This window comes from Nilaparvata lugens, chromosome 3 (genome assembly GCF_014356525.2).
Source record: "Nilaparvata lugens isolate BPH chromosome 3, ASM1435652v1, whole genome shotgun sequence".
NCBI classification, from domain to species: Eukaryota; Metazoa; Arthropoda; class Insecta; order Hemiptera; family Delphacidae; genus Nilaparvata; species Nilaparvata lugens.
In genome coordinates, this window is record NC_052506.1 from 5856156 (window position 1) to 5862070 (window position 5915).

At 32.3% G+C, this 5915-nt stretch overlaps 2 protein-coding genes across 2 annotated transcripts in view; one reads left to right on the forward strand and one right to left on the reverse strand.

Annotated features, from left to right (window-relative positions):
* Nucleotides 1–5915, reverse strand: part of LOC111043676 (mitochondrial ribosome-associated GTPase 2) — a 103756-nt gene that overhangs the window by 74549 nt on the left and 23292 nt on the right.
* Nucleotides 1043–5915, forward strand: part of LOC120350189 (odorant receptor coreceptor-like) — a 105597-nt gene continuing 100724 nt past the window's right edge. Inside the window, exon 1 of the mRNA XM_039422691.1 lies at nt 1043–1227. The gene's annotated coding sequence lies outside the window, so the exon portion shown is untranslated. The remainder of the gene's footprint in view (nt 1228–5915) is intronic.

The window sequence follows — 5915 nt, forward strand, 5'->3', positions numbered from 1 at the left end:
TTCCGAACTGTTTTCAATTTTTTACCTGGCTTGAAATCTACCTCCAAAATTTTACATTGGTTGTTCTCTTTTCTAAGTTCTGAAAATCAATTTTGAACTCAGAAAATGCTGAATAGATAATTTAAAATCTGGATTTTATCTTTTGTATAAAATCTTAACCTTATTCTTTTTGAAACTTTTATTTGTTAAAATTTGGGAGAAGACAGTTTTGGGCTATGCCTGTTGTCTTCTCCCAATCATATTATATTTATTATAATTATGATCTGTAATTATTGTAACAAATAAAACACTCAAACTAGAAGAATAGAAAATTCCCTTAATAATAGGTTTCAAAACCACTTGGTACAGAATAAACTCATCTTCTGAAAACGATTACATTACCTATTTTATAAAATACAAACTTAATAAGCATTTTTTAATTTTTTAGGTTGTGAGTGCTGCGTACTCTTATTTCAATATTGTGAGAAGTATGAAGTAGAATACGGTACCATACTCTTCAGCCTATGATTGGATATGAAAATGTTAGTCTATTGATAAATTCAGTTTGAAAACTGAATCCTTATAGCTATTCTAAAATAATATTATCATTTGCCACAATCAATAAAGAAATATGGCAAGATATGATTCCGAACTGTTTTCAATTTTTTACCTGGCTTGAAATCTACCTCCAAATTTTACATTGGTTGTTTTCTTTTCTAAGTTCTGAAAATCAATTTTCAACTCAGAAAATGCTGAATAGATAATTTTAAATCTGGATTTTATCTTTTGTATGAATATGGAAACAGGAGTAGTTTTGGATTTATTGAGGTCCGTTCAGAACTTATAATAATAATTTATCTATTTATTCAAGAACAAGGAAAACTACAGGTATTACGCCCCAATCAGTCTTAACTAAGTCACCAAGAACCAATATATGAATACAGTGCATGTACATGCATAATGGAATTGATAAAAGATGATGATAAATATGAATAATAATAAGATGACCTATGCCCCATGACTTATGAGAAGTTAGTTGGTCGTGATAGGAACTGCTTATCAATGCAGAGTATCAACTACTCCTATTTTCAAACAATGCACTACAGTGTATTCAAACTCTGATGATAAACTAAACATTCATACATTCTATTCAGTAATAGAATCATCCTGCTTCCTCTATGTATTCACAATGGTCATCTTTCGCGTCCAGATAATTTGTCTTCTACTTTCAGTGGCCAATTATCAAAGGTAAGATATGTTTAGTTTGGATGTGAGCAGTTATTTATATAGTCTTGAATGAATGAATGAAGTTTTATCCGCAATAAGCTTAATACAAGATAATGTAAAATACAAAAACGCATATCAAAAACAAATGAACAAGCTTACAGAACTGCATAGTTCTTTTGTATTATTTCTTATTGTAATGTATTATTATTTGCCTGTAAGGTACCGTTAGGCAAATAATAATACATTACAATAAGACATAATACATGCATAATACGTCCTAACTCCGCCTAATAAAGAGTATTTTCATTCCATTTCATAGTAAAGCTGTGTTTACACCAAAATTATTAACAAAATGTTAATAACTTAATGGTATTTGATGCGAGGAAAACGAATCTTGAATCATATTGCAAAATTCCTTACCGTTCAGGAGATATGACCAAATTTCAGCCAAATCTGAGATACTTCTTGCTCCAGTGTGGTTCACGATAGTTAGTCCATGTGAACATGGACTGATTCCTTACCGTTCAGGAGATATGACCAAATATCAGCCAAATCTGAGATACTTCTTGTCTCAGTGTGGTTCACAATGGTCAATTAGATATTTAAATTATTGAATATTAAAAAATATAAAATATGAATACTGAATATTAATATTATATTTACTATTTAACAAATATACATTAGTCCATATGCTTCCAATCAATTTTTTTGGAAAATGAAAATCGCTCAAACTTCGTGATCTTATGGTCTTTGATGAGAGAAACACGAATCTTGAATCAAATTTGCAAAATTCCTCACCATTCAGGAGATAATACCAAATTTCAGCCAAATCTGAGATACTTCTTGTCTCAGTGCGGTCCATGCTTTCATCAATTTTTTGTGAAGAATTAATATCGCTCAAACTTCGTGATCTCATGGTCTTTGATGCGAGAAACACGAATCTGGAATCATATTTGAAAAAACACGGACCTGAAATCAGATTTGCAAAATTCCTTACCGTTCAGGAGATATACCCAATTTCAGGCAAATCTGCGATACTTCTTGTCTTAGTGTGTGGTTCACGATGGTTAGTCCGTGCTTCCAATCAATTTTTTGTGAAAAATGGAAATCGCTCAAACTTCGTGATCTCATGGTCTTTGATGCGAGAAACACGAATATGGAATCAAATTTGCAAAATTCCTTACCATTCAGGAGATAAGACCAAATTTCAGCCAAATCTGATATACTTCTTGTCTCAGTGTGGTCCATGCTTTCATCAATTTTTTGTGAAGAATTAATATCGCTCAAACTTCGTGATCTCATGGTCTTTGATGCGAGAAACACGAATCTGGAATCATATTTGAAAAAACACGGACCTGAAATCAGATTTGCAAAATTCCTTACCGTTCAGGAGATATGAGCAAATTTCAGCCAAATCTGCGATACTTCTTGTCTTAGTGTGGTTCACGATGGGTTAGTCCGTGCTTCCATTCAATTTTTTGTGAAAAATGGAAATCGCTCAAACTTCGTGATCTCATGGTCTTTGATGCGAGAAACACGAATATGGAATCAAATTTGCAAAATTCCTCACCATTCAGGAGATAAGACCAAATTTCAGCCAAATCTGAGATACTTCTTGACTCAGAGTGGTCTATGCTTCCAATCAATTTTTTGTGAAGAATTAATATCGCTCAAACTTCGTGATCTCATGGTCTTTGATGCGAGAAACACGAATCTGGAATCATATTTCAAAAAACACGGACCTGAAATCAGATTTGCAAAATTCCTTACCGTTCATTGAATATGGTCGTTTGAAAATTTGCAAATTTTATGTTTGAAGTTCCAGAATTCAAATGACTTAAATTATCTTGGAAACTCCGAAAGGATGGTCGGATTTGTTTGATTTTGGTACAAATTAAAGTCTTACATTTGATGAAATTGAAAATAAACACTCATTATCAACGGAACTAAATAGTATAAATCATGAGAGAAATTGAATTTCCCGCTAATCATGAGAATTTGAATTTCCTGCTCAAATAGTATAAATCATGAGAATTTGAATTTCCGCTCAAATAGTCTAAATCATGAGAAATTTTAATTTCCCGCTAATCATGAGAAATTTGAATTTCCTGCTCAAATAGTCTAAATCATGAGAAATTTGAATTTCCTGCTCAAATAGTCTAAATCATGAGAAATTTGAATTTCCCGCTAATCATGAGAAATTTGAATTTCCTGCTCAAATAGTATAAATCATGAGAAATTTGAATTTCCCGCTAATCATGAGAAATTTGAATTTCCCGCTCAAATAGTATATAAATCATGAGAAATTTGTATTTCCCGCTCAAATAGTATAAATCATGAGAAATTTGAATTTCCCGCTAATCATGAGAAATTCGGATTTCCGCTCAAATAGTTAGTTAGTAATCATGAGAAATTTGAATTTCCCGCTCAAGCTCATTTGAATATTAGAAATGACCAGATTTCTACCAGGGCAACAGAAACATGCAAGAGGTACACGAACTAGATCAATGTTGCGGGTTGCCTATGCTTCCATTGGAAGGCGTTGAAAAACCCTGCTACCTCTTCAAGTGCTCTGACTCCCTGGTACAGAATTAAACCAACTAAAATACTTACTACCAGGGCAGCAGAGAAACATGCAAGAGGTACTGACTGATTAATCAATCAATCAGTGTTGGATGAAAATTAACTGGAAATACTACCAGGGCAGCAGAAACATGCAACAGGTAATGAAATCATTTTTTTTTCATGAAATCCATGAATCCTAAAATTGAAATTGCTTAAACTCTTAGGAAGAATGATGATGGTATTTGACGAGAGGAACAATATGACGTCATCACATTGGCGAAATTCCTTACCGTTCATTAGATATGAAGCCTACTCGACATTTCTCAGGTAAAGCTTCTATGGTGCGAATTTCAGCCAAATCTGAGATACTTTTTATTTCAGTGTGTTTCACGATGGTTAGTTAGCCTAGTCCATGTTTTTCTCAATTTTTTGTGAAAAATAGAAATCTAAGGTAGAACTTTTCCGATGATGTAAATTGAAGAAGCCAAATCTGAGATACCTACTTTTTGTTTCAGTGTGTTTCATGATGGTTTTATAGTGTTAGTCCATGGTTTTTCTAAAATTTTGGTGAAGAATAGAAATCGCTCAAACTTCGTGATCGTTTGGTCTTTGATGCGAGAAACACGAATCTGAAATCAGATTTGTATAATTTCTTACCGTTCATTAAATATGGCCGTTTGAAAATTTGCAAATTTTATGTTTGAAGCTGCATGACTCACTCTGTATAGTAGCTGCTCATGCCAAATTTGGTTCCGACATTTCTTAGGTCAAGCTTCATCTATGGTGCAAATTTCAGCCAAATCTGAGATACTTTTTGTTTCTGTGTGTTTCATGATTTTTCTAAATTTTTTGTGAAAAAAAAATCGCTCAAACTTAGTGATCTTAATGGTCTTTTAGGTGAGGTACACGAATCTGGAAACTGATTTGTAAAATTGCTTACCGTTCATTAAATATGGCTGTTTGAAAATTTGCAAAAATTATGTTTGAAGCTGCATAATAACTCAACCTGTATAGTAGTTGGGGGTGCCAATTTCGGCTCCGACATTTCCCAGGTAGAGCTTCTTCTACGGAGAAAATTTAATTTAAATTACTTTTTTTACTGTTTCAAAACACACGATGGTTCATGGTTTTTCTCATCTATCTGTGAAAAATAAAAATCGGTCAAACTTCGTGACCTTACTCTCTTAGATGCGAGAAACACGAATCTGGAATCTGATTTGCAAAATCCCTCACCATTCATTAGATATACGAGAAAATATATATTTACAGGTTCATTTCGTGGGTTCAAAGTTGTTTGAACCTTCTAACAGTTATTACAGTCTATGGAAGATGAAACAAATATATTTACAAGTTCATTTTGTGGGTTGAAGATTGTTTGGACCTTTTAACCGCTATTTCAGTCACTGAAAAATGAAGAAAGAAATATTTACAAGTTCATTTTGTGGTTTGAAAATTGTTTGGACCTTTTAACAGCTATTTCAGTCACTAATAAACGAAAAAATATGTAAGAAAGAAATATTTACAAGTTCATTTTGTGGTTTGAAAATTGTTTGGACCTTTTAACAGCTATTTCAGTCACTAATAAACGAAAAATATGTATTTACAAGTTCATTTCGTGGGTTCAAGGTTGTTTGAACCTTCTAGCAGCTATTACAGTCTCTGGAAAATGAGAAAAATATATTTACAAGTTCATTTTGTGGGTTGAGAATTATTTGAACCATCTCAGTCACCTTCAGTCACTGAAGGGTTTGAACCACCTTCAGTCACTGGAAAATGAATAATATATATATTTACAAGTTCATTTTGTGGGTTAGAAATCATTTGAATATTATTCTCACGGCTATCTCAGTCACCGGAAAATGAAAAAAATATATATATTTACAAGTTTGTTTCGTGGTTTAAAAAAATATTAACAAGTTCATTTTATGGGTTAAAAATTGTTTGAACCATCTAACAGCTATTCCAGTCACTGGAAAATGAAAAAAAATATTAACAAGTTCATTTTGTGGGTTAAAAATTGTTTGAACTTTTTAACAGCTATTCCAGTCACTGTAAAATGACAAAAATATATATTTACACGTTTGTTTCGTGGTTTAAAAAAATATTAACAAGTTCATGTTATGGGTTAAAAATTTTTTGAACCA